The 15,737-nt window shown below is 43.4% G+C and overlaps 1 protein-coding gene across 1 annotated transcript in view; it reads right to left on the bottom strand.

Annotated features, from left to right (window-relative positions):
- The window catches only part of CNTN5 (contactin 5), a 1,441,523-nt gene extending 1,437,261 nt beyond the window's left edge, over window positions 1-4,262 (bottom strand). The window contains exon 1 of the mRNA XM_056561527.1: window positions 3,900-4,262. The gene's annotated coding sequence lies outside the window, so the exon portion shown is untranslated. The remainder of the gene's footprint in view (window positions 1-3,899) is intronic.
- Window positions 4,263-15,737: the final 11,475 nt, after the last annotated feature.

Genomic DNA, 15,737 nt, shown 5'->3' with positions numbered 1-15,737 from the left:
TCCGCTATTAGGAGGAAAGGCTAATTCTGTTTTAAGAAACAGCACCACTCTTGTGCATAGGCTATGGTTGGTATTGCAGCATTCTTTTGTTTTTAGCCGAGCTGCAATACCGAGCATGACCCATAGACAAGAGTGGCACTGTTTCTTAAAATGTGAGATCCAACCCATTTTTATCCATTCTTAATCCTAATAAGTGAAGTCCCTTCAAGGTAGTGACCATAGACAATTGATGTTTTCTCTACATATCCTACCCACATGTGGCTTTCCATAAATCTTTTATATAAAATTACTAAATTTATACCTAAATGTTGTAAATATTTATAAAAGGTCAAGGGACAAAGTTAACCATCTGTATTCCAATTCCTAAAGTGGCGTAAGGGAAGGTCCTCTTTGGTGTTTAGTCCTAGGCCCACAATATGAACTGTAGCAAACTGCAGGTTAGCAGATACATTGTAACAGGTTTGTAGAAAGATGGTCAGTGGAATCCATTAGATGTCCTGAATAAGTCTAAACACAATCTTATATAAAACAGCCATACCTTGAACCATGGTCATTCCATGTGCAGTGTTTCTATCATAAAGGTATGTGTATTTTTTATAACTTTTTGCTTCCATTTGTCCCCATTTGTATTGCTGGGGACGGGGCTAGATAGAATCAATCTCCTGCCCCTTCTGGCAGCGGATACTACAGTATATTCTTACTTCTCCTGTAAAGGAAGTGTTCTAAGCTAAACTGCCATGCTACTGCAGAGGCTCTTTCCCCTCTCTGGCAGCTGACAATATAGCCCATTGCTTCCTCCCCAGCAGAAGGATGTTTCTTAGCCATAGTGGCATTCTATAGCAGATATTCTGCTCCTTCTAGCAGTTGACATTACAGTCTGTTCCTATTTCCCATGCACCCATGCATAAGGAGGTTTTCTACAGCACCGGTTCTGTGCCTATCCCTTTACTTCCCCTGCGGAAGGAGACTGATCCTTACCCTTCTAGCAGGTGACATTACAGAATGTTCTTATATACCATGCACAAGGAGTTTTTCTACAGCACATGCTCTGCTCCTTCCCCCTCTGGCAGCTGACAATATAGTCCCTTCCTACTTCACCTGCTCCTTACCCTCCTTACCCATTACAGTATGTTCTTACTTTCCCTACATAAGAAGTTTTTCTACTGGAGAGCCATTTCTCCTTCCCCCTTTGGCAGCTGAAAATTTAATTTCTTTACTTTCCCTACATAAGAAGTTTCTCTACTGGAGTGCCATTTCTCCTTCCTCCTTTGGCAATTGACATTTTTATTTCTTTACTTTCCCTGCAGAAGCAGTTTCCTCAGCCATACTGACATTCTATAGCAGATACTCTGCTCCTTACACTTCTGGAAACTGACATTACAGTCTGCACTTCCCCTCTATAAGGTTTTATTCTACAGCAGAGTTCTGCTCCTTCCCCCTCTGGCAGCTGATCATACAGTCTCTTCCTACTTCTCCTGCAGAAAGAGTTTTCTCAGAAATACTACCATTCTACAATAGAGACTGCTCCTTTCCTTTCTTGCAGCTGATGTTACAGTCTGTTCTTACTTCCTCTACAGAAGGAGATTTCTCATTTGTACTGCCATTCTATGGCAAAGGCCCTGGCCCCTCACTAACAAGAAGGGTACAGAAGCTATTTCTATTGGCTGCCCTGTAGCGGACAGAGGATCACTATGCAGAGACCTGGCTCAGTAGGTGGACAGGCACATTGCTTTATACGTTGAACACCAGGTGGCGACATATTTTTACGTCAATTTTATTCTTCATTTGTTATCAGTATGTAGATGGTGCATATTGTTATTTCTGCTGATTTATGCAGTGAACATGATATTAAATAATGAGAAAACTGCAGGTAAGACCCTATGTAATCAATTATCTGTGCATTTTAATGGGGGTAGAGGAAACTTTTATATATATGTATGTATGTGTATATATATATATATATATATATATATATATATATATATATATATATATTGCTGGATAGATAGATAGATAGATAGATAGATAGGTAGGTTGTTAGGTAGGCAGATAGATATGTAGATAGATAGATAAGAGATAGATAGATAGATAGATAGATAGATAGATAGATATGAGATAGATAGGTAGGTTGGTAGGTAGGCAGATAGATAGATAGATAGATAGATAGATAGATAGATGGGTTGGTAGGTAGGCAGATAGATATGTAGATAGATAGATAGGAGATAGATATGAGAAAGATAGATAGATAGATAGATAGATAGATAGATATGAGATAGATATGAGATAGATAGATAGGTTGGTAGGTAGGCAGATAGATAGATAGGTAGGTTGGTAGGTAGGCAGATAGATATGTAGATAGATAGATAGGAGATAGATATGAGATAGATAGATAGGAGATAGATAGATAGATATGAGATAGATAGATAGGAGATAGATAAAGAGATAGATAGGAGATAGATAAAGAGATAGCACAAATATGCATCCTGTATTATTCAGATGTGCCTCAGTCTAAAGCAGTGGTCTCCAAACTGTGGACCTTCAGATGTTGCAAAACTGCAACTCTCAGCATGCCCGGAGAGCAATTGGCTGTCCGGGCATGCTGGGAGTTGTACTTTTGCAAAATCTGGAGGTCCACAGATCACTGCTCTAGAGTACAAGAATGTAACACATTCCTATTCTAAAAGTTAAGACTATAGAGAAATGCTGGAGCAGCCAATAGGAGAAAGTAAAAGTAAAGACAGTAGGTACAAAGTAATTATTTCAACATATACAGATGGGGAAGAGCTATATACCCAATCAATCTGAGGCTGATGCAAAGATGCACCTGCGCAAATTGAATACAACCACATGACAAACTCGGCTCTGCTACCTCTCTGTATCATCTCCACGCCTGCTTAGGAATGACACGTCAGTGACAAAATGGTGTGACAACCTACTACAACACGGTATCATTACTCTAATTATACAGTTTATCTTATAACTCTCCACAAAGGTGAAACACAATTAACGGTGTGATGTAAAGCACCCGCACAAGACGCGGTGTAAAGATTTGGCGTGTCTTATGCCTAATTAGCCGCGTCAGGTTTCGCCATCTCGCTAATGGCCATTGCATCGGATTGTCCCAATTGCAAGCGGACGTAAAAAATATTTATCATCTTTACTAAAAATAAAACAAATAAATAATAATATTACATAGTAGTAACTATGTAGTAAAACAATCTACTCCATCCTTTCCCAGCCAGCAAAACTTTGCCCCAATCATCTAGAAAGGTTTCCAGCCATAAAGCGAGCCCCTACAGCAAAATCTATAAATCGTGCTTGCCTGTAGGATTTAGGAGACAGAGCCCCTGTTGAATGCTGAGACACCTGTTAAACTATCCGACAGACTGGTCACCTACCTCCTACCAGTGCACTTTCTTACCCAGCCCATAGACCAGCGGTCTCTAAACCTCCAGATGTTGCAAAACTACAAATTCCAGCCTGCCCGGACAGCCAACGGCTGTCCGGGCAGGCTGGAATTTGTAGTTTTGCAACATCTGGAAGTCCACAGTTCGGAGATCACCGTCGTAAACTAATATGACAAGCCATGCTTCAATCCAACCAACCAACCAACCTCAACTTACTCATCTCCCACCTTATTTGGTGCCGAAACCCAGGAACAACCACCACCTCTCTATTGCCCAGCACTCAGTTCAGTGCTCTACAGACAGTTGCATCCTTCTTGGTCATGAACTTCCAATGCATACATGACAAACCCCAGCCTCGCTCGTTCTACAGCATGCACGAGCCTCTCCTGTCATCCTTTACAAAAGGTCTTAATTTTAAAGAAAAAAAAAAGTCTCAATGTAGCAATCCATCACATGCGAAAGAAATATCACAGCTCCCCCCCTTTCCCTTACCTGGCCTGCCATACGATTCCTGTCTGTCAGTGCTTGTCTCTGTGTATCATTCCACTTATTAGGTAAAAGTCAAGCACAGCAGTTTCTCTGTGATCTCCAGCCAGAGGGAAGGAGTTCTCTGTTTATTGTCCTAAGGGAACTGTCGAGCATTCCACTAATGTATCTCCAGGTCCAGGTATCCAACCCTGAGCTCCAGGCTGCAGGCTGTCTGTGCCCATGCCATACACACACACTCTCTTTCTCGGTATTGGAGAATAGGTGATGCACCTTTTCTGGTAGGTGGTGTGTGTATAACAATTTCTCATCCAATGCTTTGCCTTTTCTGTGCAGCTGGGCGCCTCTCACTGGCTGTGTCCTTCTTGTGAGCTGTGTGTCTCTCTCCTCCCTCCTCCCCTACCTCATTCTTTCCTTTTTTTTATTCCCTTCTTATACTCCCTCAATCCGCTTGCTCTTGCGCTCTCCCTCTCTCTCTGCTTTTCCTCATTACTTTTCTCACTGGCTGGAAGTGAAATTCTCCTTTTTCATACCTCCCTCTCCTGGTATGTTTGTGTTTTTCCCATCTCTTTCGCTCAGTCATCCTCTGGTCTACCTGTTTTTTTTTTTTTTTTCCTGACTCATAGCACATCACTTTGTTCCTGCATGGAAATGACAGCTTATATCTACCCATAGAGCTTTAAAAAAAATAAATAAAAAATAAACAATGCCTGGGCAGATTACCAGGAGGCGAGATCCTATTTATAGATACAAATGTTGCAAGCGGTACAATTGTAAATATTTTGAATAGAACGGGTTGCAAGCGGCATAACTGTAAATATTGTGAATAGAATGTTGCAACCTTAGCTGTGCCATAACTGCAACATGATGTTAACATTGCATGTTGCCTAATTGTAAATATTTTGAATAGAATGTTGCAAGCAGCACAGCTGTCTGTGAATACGATGTTGCAAGCTGCACAACTGTAAACATTTTGACTACGACAATGCAAGCGGCATAACTGTAAATATTATAAATGCGACGTTGCAAGCTGCACAAATGTCAATATTTTGACTACAATGTTGCAATCTGCCCAACTGTAAATATTTTGAATACGACAATGCAAGCGGCATTACTGTTTATGAACACGATGTCGCAAGCTGCACAAATGTAAATATTTTGAATGCAATGTTGCAAGCGGCATAACTAAATATTTTAAATACAATGATGCAAGCTGCACAGCAATAACTATTTGTAATACAATGTTTCAAGTTGCACAACTGTAAACATTTTGAATACCATGATGCAAGCTGCATAACTATAAATATTTGTAATACGATGTTATAAGCTGCACAACTGTAAATATTTTGAATAGAATGTTGTAAGCTTCACATATGTAAATATTTAGAATACGATGTTGCGAGCTTCACAACTGTAAGCATTTTGAACATGATGTTGTCAGCAGCCCAATTCTAAATATTTTAAACACAACATTGGAAGCAGCACAATTGTAAATATATAGATTATGATATTGCAACCTTAGTCATAACCGCATAACCGCAACCCGGTGTTAACATTGCATTACCAACTGCAATAACATTGTCATGTTGTCGTAAAATCATAACAGTTGTATCTTATGACTCACTAACTGTAATTTCCTGGTAAGGTTACAGTTTTAGCACTTAAATGATGCTGCCAGTGCTTGTACAGACGCATAGTCACTTGCACAGACACATAAGCCCATCTCACGTCGATGGCTATACCACTGTACTATGTACTATATAGCTGATGATATAGTGTTTGCATCCACTTGTATGATGTTGCAAATCTAATCCTGGTGCATTATAGCTGATGTGTATCTCATGCAGGGACAGAGTCTTTTTTTTATTCACATCAAGCTTCATTATTTTTTCATTAATCTGCAGCCAATCGCTGCTGCATAAGCTGCTAGTCACCAGCCAGGCAGCCCCCTAGGCGTGAAACTGCTGCTAGAATGCTCAGTGAATAAAATGCACAGCCATTCTGGTGACGTGACATTTAGTGGCTGGTCGTGTGTGCACAAATGATGAGGGCAGCGGGTAACGGAGAACCAGACAGACATCAAGGCTTTCGATGCACAGCTCCATCTCACAGTCTGCACTGGGAGCCCGGGAGTCTGGGATAGACTGGGAGAGTCCATGACAAGTGGGGAGAGGAGGGGGGAGAAGGAGATTTCTCTGAGGTGTAATCAGTTGTCAAAGAAGCAAACTATCTGGCACATAACATATTAAGGTCGACAATCTCTACGTTTATAATTTGACTGGAGAATTGGGAAGTCTCACTTTTTCCTCTCATTGTGTCAGTTGGTTGGGGCTGAGCAGTCTGTTTACTGTGGATCTTCTATAGAGCAGTCTTCATATGTTTCCTGCAACTTCCCTGTAAGTATGTATATATATATATATATATATATATATATATATATATATATATATATATATATATATATATATTCCTTAGGCTAATTTTCCACTTGTTTTTTTTCTGGCAGTTTTTGGAATACTGCCACTGCAGTTTTAGAACCAAAGCCAGAAGTGTATTCAAAAGGAATGGGACATATAAAGGAAGAACTTATACTTCTCCTCCCTTATGGATCCACGTCTTACTTTGGCTCAAAAACTGCAGTGACAGTTTTCCAAAAACTGAAAAAAAAAAAAAAACAAGTGGAAACTTAAAGATAGAGTTCCTGCAAAAATAATGTCTCCCCAAACTGTGGTCCTTCAGATGTTGGAGACAGTGTGTAATTCTTCAGTTCTCATCTGAAGGCACTGCTGGGAAATGGAATACTTGCTTCTGGATGGTGGTTCTTCTGCAGATTATATTTCATCTGTCAACGAACTACAATGCATATAGAAATGTACCTACATTTAAAGAGGCGGCATAGAGAAAATTGAGTTCCCATTTTTGTTGAGTGACACCCCAAACCAGCCATGCCTTGTTGACATTGAGAGACTGAAAACCATATAAAGGGGTAATCTTCCCCTATACATCTTATCCCCTATCCAAATGGGATAGGGGATAAGATGTCTGATTGTGGGGATCCTGCCGCTGGGGACCCCTGCAATCTTGGCTGTGGTACCCCAGACATCTGGTACGCTGAGCGAACTTTGCTCTGTGCCAGATGACTGGCGATGTGGGGCAGAGGCTTGTGACGTCACGGTCATGCCCCCTCAATGCAAGACTATGGGAGGGGGCATGGCCATGACGTCACGAGCCGGGCATGGTCGTGACGTCACGATCCTCAGGCGCTGCACCTGACGCTGTGCTCAGACATCTAATGTCTTATCCTTTGGATGTCATGTCTATACACTTGCCACGTTACAAAAATGGACAAAAATGATTTAGCAATGCGGTTATGGTCCCATGGTTCTATTGCAGGGGAATCATGCTAAGTAAACATATTTCAAATGTAAAAAAGAAAAACACACGAACCCGTATCAAGTAATGGTAAATTGCTCCACCCTGCTGCACCCGGTGATCTCCCTGCTGCACCCGGTGTTCGGGTGCAGCGCCAGAGGATCGTGATGTCACAGCTGCGCCCCACTCGTGATGTCACATAGACTTGCATTGAGGGGGCATAACCGTGATGTCACACCCCCTTCCATAGGCTTGCATTGAGGGGGCGGGGTGTGACTTCACAAGGGGGCAGAGCCGTGATGTCAAGACACTCAGACCCCATGATCATGAGTCATCAGAGAGATCTTTGCTTTGAGAAGCTGATGATAGGGGATGCTGCATTAGAGATTGTCGGGGTCACCAGTGTCGGGACCCCCGTGATCAAATATCTTATCCCCTATCTTTTGGATAGGGGATAAGATGTCTTAGAGCCGGAGTACCCCTTTAAGGTCTATAAAGTTTAGTTTGTCACTGGATTGAAAAGTAGGATTGTCAATGATTGGTCCCCAATTATTAGTGGTGTACTAGGCCCACATTTGTGCAACTTATTTATTAATGTTATAGAGAACGGGATTAACAGCTCTGTTTCTATCTTTGCAGATGACACCAAGCTTTGTAGCACGGTACAGTCTATAGAGGATGTGCATAAGTTACAAGATGACTTGGATAGACTAAGTGTCTGGGCATCCACTTGGCAAATGAGGTTCAATGTGGATAAATGTAAAGTTATGCATCTTGGTACTAAAAACTGACATTCATCATATGTCTTGGGGAGAGGGGGGTTAAACTGGGAGAGTCACTGGTAGAGAAGGATCTGGGTGACTTACAGATCATAGACTATAGAACAGCATGCAATGTCAGGCAGCTGCTTCTACGGACAGCAGGATATTGTTGTGTATCAGAAGAGGCATGGACTCGAGGGAAGGGGACATAATACTACTGCTTTATATAGCATTGGTACGGCCTCATCATATGCTGTTCAGTTTTGGGCACTGGTTCATAAAGATTAGAAGAATTACATTTGTTTAATGTTGAGAAGAGAAGTTTAAGAGGGGATATGATCAGCTTATATAAAAACATAAATGGTCCATACAAAAAATATGGGGAAAAAACTGTTCCAGGTAAAACTCCCTCAATAGACAAGAGGGCACTCCCTCCGTCTTGAGAAAAAAAGGTTTAGTCACCAGGGGCGACAAGACGTCTTTACAATATGAGCTGTGAATTCATGAAACAGTCTACCTCAGGAACTGCTCACAGCAAAACTAGTTGAGGGATTCAAAACATTCTTAGAGCAAATTAACATTAATGCATATTTAGAAATACAGAATCACATTTCCTTTCCATCATCCACCCATACTACTTTTCCTTATCGGCCAATACCACTTCCCTCCATATATTTCCTTCCCTCCTTGGTTAAACCCACTGTTCTGCTGGATAACCCCTTTAACATGTGCTGAGAGGTTCCACTACTGATTATAGCTGACCACATGAGTTGGTAGTAGGGTGGAAACCTGTGGTTCGGTTAATTTTGCGAAAAAACATGTAAATGGGTATAGACCGTTGGACCAGTAATTTATTCAGGGAAGGATTTTTCACCCTAGTATGGGGACATTGGCATCGGCCTCACAAGGGTTTTTGCCTACTTTTAGATCAACACAGTAGGGATACAATAGGGATATAGGTAAACCTTATATATGATGTAACTATGAACATGGTCAACTACTTTAATAGCCCATTGCTACAATCCTTGGGAATCTTATTATTAGCTAAATACTGTTGCTAATAGAAATGTGTGGTGACTTGGGATGAGGGGTGAACAGGGGTGTTGCAGGATGGTGTTGCTGGGTATAGATTTAACACTTAATTGTCGTGACGCCAGGGTGCGGGCTTACTCTGTATCTATATGTCCTACCGCCACCCATCCCAAGAGCGATAGGGAGGAATAAACAATTGTCCACAGCCGGAATTGTATTGAACTTGAAATAACTTTACTGCAGCTTTTATCCAGGATGCAATTAACAAATGTCTTTACAAAAGGACCGGAATTTAGGCTCCTCACAGGTTGGCTGGGATCTTGTAGGGAATAAGCTTTGAATCCTTGCTTTACGCTGTTCCACTGAATTTAGGGGTATGTTTTTGGTTCAGTAGTCACGTAGGATTTTAGGATGGAGTTGGATAAACTCACGGTTCAGTATGAAGCTGAAATTGGTAGGCTTCAGGCCTAATTTGCTTGAAGAATTACACAGAGCTCCCCTTGCTGTCATATCCCGGAGGAAAGAGAGCGATCATTGGATACTTATACCTGAAGGGGCAGGTCCAAAGCTTGTTGGTTACCCAAACCTGTCAGTCCTAGTACAAAGGATTATGGATATAACACATGACCTAGTCACATAACCCAAAGGTCCTTAACCTCAAAGATAACACCAATATCACTGATCACATGACCTATGGTCCTGTACATTACTTACACTATATTATAACATATTAAATATATACAATTTTAAGAATATTAGGAGGCGACTAGGGGTTATCCCACCAGGAGAGACCTATCAGCATGAGGAGCTCTGACTATGGGGACTTACAACCAAAGGTAGCGGACAGAGTCCAGTGCCGGGACACCACAAACCCCCTTACTGAAGATGAGTCGGCCTCGATGATTGTCCCCTTAGACAGTGGGACAAAGTGCTGAGAGTCCACAAACAGTCCTGGGCATAATGATAATGTCCTTTTAGTCAGGCTGTAGAAAACATATAACAAAGAGTACTTGTGCATGATGAGAATGTCCTTGCAAGCTCTAAATATAAAATATATATATTTTTTTCCTTTTATATATCAACAAAATTAAATTACATTACTTTAATGTACAAACAAGAAGTACTAGTGAACTCACGAACAGGATGATATTACCCTGGTTAGCATTAGACATGAAATACATTTCAAGGCGTATTTACCACTATTGACTATATCTTTTCTCTTTTTTGACTGACAAAAACTATTACAAGTATGTATACTGGGTTGAGGATTCTTATACATGGAAACATTTGAAATCTCACTTACATTTTATCTATACCACGTTAGTTTACCTGTTACGTACACTGGTGATGTACTGGCTTGCCTTAAGCTGTCTGACCAATACCTAGCTACTAGGGTCTATTGGCTACACACTCTTATCCCTAGAACTCTCTCTAGATAACTCTGAAATAGGGTTGCCTTACTGAATATGTGTTTTGGAAGTGTGAGATATTTTTTTGGCTTAATGTATATTAAAAGTCAGCATGAGGTAGGTACACTAGTGGAATCATGAGGTGTACATGACACTAGATGAGATTAGTCTTAGTATCTTAAAGGAATATTTTGTGTAAGGTGCTAGTGAGGAGTGACATAAATGTTACTCCCAGAGGAGCCGAGAGAGCCACCTAGTAACAACTACTAAAACACCTATAAGACAGTGTGTACAGAGATTGTTGTCCCTGTGCAATAACCACTTACATTTTCTTTACCTTATATTTTACTCCCCCCCCCCTCCCTTCCCTGCAATCTGCTCTTCTCCAACTGTTATAAGGGAAAATCTGTCTCTAGCAGACCAAGACACAATTCAGGAAAGGTGATGGAGTGGGGCTCAGCTAGTGCCATGTGCAGGAGAGAAGGAGAGAGCCTGGACTGTATGCCTACAATCTGTGAAACTATCTTCCCCTCAAAGATCCACACTATCAAGGCTTCTCTAACATTTCTCATCACTCATAAAGCTCTGGGCAGCTGTCCCTTTGTAGTATTTCTATTACTGTATGTCCACAGTGCTGCTCACTAAATGTAATTTCCCCTACAGTTTAGCTAATCAGCAACAACAGTTTAGTGCTTTGTGTAACCCCTTCCTTGCTGTGTTTCTGCTGTTTCTTACCCTTCTGCTCACAAAGCATCTTGAACACCCAGTGCATAAATAACCTCTTCTCCCTACACATGACCCCTAAAGCAGTGTACTATAATTCATCTCAATCACATTGTTAGCATGTTCAGTGAAGCGCATAGTCAAGTAAGTGCTGTCCTGTGAATGGCCATACTTTTAAGAGAAAGGAAGTCTGGGTGTCATACTGCTGGCAAACAGTCCAGCTCTTATCCCACTCCGTAAATTGAGAGAATGGGAAATAGCTGTACGCAATGGAAGGGACTCTCAGGAGCTCAATACTCGCATTGAGAGCACTAAAAGCTCCTTGTCAACACTCTGAAGTGTTAACATAACAAAATATTGTAAAAGTATGGGCCCCCTTTTAACTAATTACTTTGTGCAATTTAACTACCCTCCCTCCTCCTCAATCTTCCACATGATTTTTGCTTCCATAACATGTACTCTATATACACAGAAGTGACTATTATCAGCAGCTGCACTATTATTACATGCGGTATTATACGCGACTGACTTTGTAATTGCCTTTAACCCACATTCTGCAGAGCTACAATAAAGAGTTAGTGATGGAGCCGCGACCCCCTTGAATCGATCACACTCTCATTTTATTACCCCCCTTTCCATGGTAGCTGACTAAATCCTGTCTCGGAGGGTATTGCACTTGCGACTTCTGGCTCAGTTATCCTCAAGATGGTGTTTGGACTTGGTCTAATTGGCAGAGGAAGCATCATGCCGCATGATTTTTTTTCCTTCAAGCATTTTGGTGTCAACAAGATATGTTTTGTATCGCTTCATTCCTGTGAGCCTGAATGAGATCTTTTTATGCTTTCCTTTAAATGTTCCTTCTTTAACTTCTATCCATCCATATACCTAATGCACGCACTATGTGATTTTAATGGCTACCCTCAGGAATTTGGTTGATTTCATTGCCTTTTTGTTTGTTACTCTGTTCCAAACACTTTTTTTTTCCCCTTCACATTTAATGCTTCTACGCTTGGTGCTTCTTTTATTTTTCGTTTTCCACTTTATTCTCTCTGGTAATGAGGTCATCTATAGAGGCATTACAGACGGGATGGTTATTTTATTCCATGTTATATGGCTGTATATGACACAGGTTAAGAGAGGGTAAATAAAACCATTATATGAACAATTTATATGACATATAGCAGCCATAAAGGGGTACTCTGCCCATAGACATCTTATCCCCTATTCAAAGGATAGGGGATAAGATGTCTGATCGCGGGGGTCCCGCCGTTGGGGACCCCCACGATCTCCATGCTGCACTCTGTGTGCGTTTAGAACATTGGGTGCAGTGTCGGATGCTTGTGATGTCCCGGCTGCGTCCCGCTCATGACGTCACAACCACGTCCCCTCAATGCAAGTCTATGGGAGGGGGAATGATGGCCATTATGCCCCCTCCCATAAACTTGCATAGAGGGGGCATGGCCGTGACATCACGATCCTCCGCCCGCAGCACGGATGCTGCAGCGGATGTCTGATGTGCCGCAGCCGAGATCGCAGTGGTCCACAGCAGTGGGACCCCCATGATCAGACATCCTATCCCCCATCCTTTGGATAGTAGATAAGATGTCTAGGGCAGAGTACCCCTTTAACATTAAAACCACATGCCCAAGTGAAATGTCTCTTTCCCAATAAGGCCCAGACCCCACAAGACCTCTGAAGGTGTTTTACGTTGTGTGCATTACATAGTTACATAGTTACATAGTTACATAGTTAGTACGGTCGAAAAAAGACATATGTCCATCAAGTTCAACCAGGGAATTAAGGGGTAGGGGTGCGGCGAGATATTGAGGAAGGGATGAGATTTTATATTTCTTCATAAGCATTAATCTTATTTTGTTCCAGGAATGTATCTAATCCTGTTTTAAAGCTGTTAATTGTTCCTGCTGTGACCAGTTCCTGAGGTAGACTGTTCCATAAGTTCACAGTTCTCATGGTAAAGAAGGCGTGTCGCCCCTTGAGACTAAACTTTTTCTTCTCCAGACGGAGGGAGTGCCCCCTCGTCCTTTGGGGGGGTTTAACCTGGAACAGTTTTTCTCCATATTTTTTGTATGGGCCATTAATATACTTATATACGTTTATCATATCCCCCCTTAAACGTCTCTTCTCAAGACTAAACAATTGTAACTCCTTTAATCGCTCCTCATAGCTAAGATGTTCCATTCCCCATATTAGTTTAGTCGCGCGTCTCTGCACCCTTTCCAACTCCGCAGTGTCCCTTTTATGGACAGGTGCCCAAAACTGAACAGCATATTCCAGGTAAGGCCGTACCAATGCTTTATAAAGGGGGAGTATTATGTCCCTGTCCCTTGAGTCCATGCCTCTTTTGATACATGACAATATCCTGCCGGCTTTGGAAGCAGCAGCCTGACATTGCATGTTATTCTGTAGTCTGTGATCTACAAGTACACCCAGATCCTTCTCTACCAGTGACTCTGCCAGTTTAATCCCCCCTAAGACATACGATGCATGCAGGTTATTAGTACCCAGATGCATAACTTTACATTTATCCACATTGAACCTCATTTGCCAAGTGGATGCCCAGACACTTAGTCTATCCAAGTCATCTTGTAACTTATGCACATCCTCTATAGACTGTACTGTGCTACACAGCTTGGTGTCATCTGCAAAGATAGAAACAGAGCTGTTAATACCATCCTCTATATCATTAATAAATAAATTAAACAACAGCGGGCCCAGTACAGAACCTTGGGGTACACCACTAATAACCGGGGACCAATCAGAGTACGAATCATTGACCACCACTCTCTGGGTACGATCCATGAGCCAGTGTTCAATCCAGTTACAAACTAAAATTTCCAAACCCAAAGACCTTAACTTACCTGTCAGACGTCTATGAGGGACAGTATCAAATGCTTTAGCAAAATCCAGAAACACTATATCCACAGCCATTCCTCTGTCAAGGCTTCTACTCACTGTTACGCCTAGCGCTCCGGGTCCCCGCTCCTCCCCGGAGCGCTCACGGCGTCTTTCTCCCTGCAGCGCCCCGGTCAGTCCCGCTGACCGGGAGCGCTGCACTGTTTTGGCCGTTGGGGATGCGATTCGCACAGCGGGACGCGCCCGCTCGCGAATCGCATCCCAGGTCACTTACCCGTCCCGGTCCCCTGCTGTCTTGTGCTGGCGCGCGCGGCTCCGCTCTCTAGGGCGCGCGCGCGCCAGCTCTCTGAGACTTAAAGGGCCAGTGCACCAATGATTGGTGCCTGGCCCAATTAGCTTAATTGGCTCCCACCTGCTCCCTGCCTTTATCTAGTCTCCTCCCTTGTACTCCCTTGCCGGATCTTGTTGCCTTGTGCCAGTGAAAGCGTTTAGTGTGTCCAAAGCCTGTGTCCTGAACTTCTGCTACCCATCCTGACTACGAACCTTGCCGCCTGCCCCCGACCTTCTGCTACGTCTGACCTTGCCTCTGCCTAGTCCTTCTGTCCCACGCCTTCTCAGCAGTCAGCGAGGTAGAGCCGTTGCTAGTGGATACGACCTGGTTGCTACTGCCGCAGCAAGACCATCCCGCTTTGCGGCGGGCGCTGGTGAACACCAGTAGCCTCTTAGAACCGGTCCACTAGCACGGTCCCCGCCAATCCCTCGCTGACACAGAGGATCCACTACCTGCCAGCCGGAATCGTGACAGTAGATCCGGCCATGGATCCCGCTGAGGTGCCGCTGCCAAGTCTCGCTGACCTTACCACGGTGGTCGCTCAGCAATCGCAGCAGATTGCCCAACAAGGACAGCAGCTGTCGCAGTTGACCGCCACGTTACAGCAACTTCTGCCTCTGCTACAGCAGCAACCATCTCCTCCGCCAGCTCCTGCACCTCCTCCGCAGCGAGTGGCCGCTCCTAGCCTCCGCTTGTCCCTGCCGGACAAATTTGATGGGGACTCCAGACTCTGCCGTGGATTTTTGTCTCAGTGTTCCCTGCATATGGAGATGATGTCGGACTTGTTTCCTTCAGAACGGTCTAAGGTGGCGTTCGTAGTAAGCCTTCTCTCAGGAAAGGCCTTGTCTTGGGCCACACCGCTCTGGGACCGCAATGATCCTGCCACAGCCACAGTCCAGGCCTTCTTCACTGAACTCCGGAGTGTCTTCGAGGAGCCAGCCCGAGCTTCTTCTGCCGAGACTGCCCTGTTGAACCTGGTCCAGGGTAATTCTTCCGTTGGCGAGTATGCCGTACAATTCCGTACTCTTGCTTCGGAACTATCCTGGAATAACGAGGCTCTCTGCGCGACCTTTAAAAAAGGCCTATCCAGTCGCATCAAGGATGTGCTGGCCGCACGAGAGATTCCTGCCAATCTGCAAGAACTCATCCATCTAGCTACCCGCATTGACATGCGTTTTTCTGAGCGACACCAAGAGCTCCGCCAGGAAAAAGACTTAGATCTCTGGGCACCTCTCCCACAGTATCCGTTGCAATCTACGCCTGGGCCTCCCGCCGAGGAGGCCATGCAAGTGGATCGGTCTCGCCTGACCCTGGAAGAGAGGAATCGCCGTAAGGAAGAGAA

This window comes from Hyla sarda, chromosome 2 (assembly GCF_029499605.1).
Source record: "Hyla sarda isolate aHylSar1 chromosome 2, aHylSar1.hap1, whole genome shotgun sequence".
Taxonomy (NCBI): domain Eukaryota; kingdom Metazoa; phylum Chordata; class Amphibia; order Anura; family Hylidae; genus Hyla; species Hyla sarda.
Note: the sequence above shows the minus strand (reverse complement) of the source record. Positions and strands in the feature narration are given on the sequence as shown.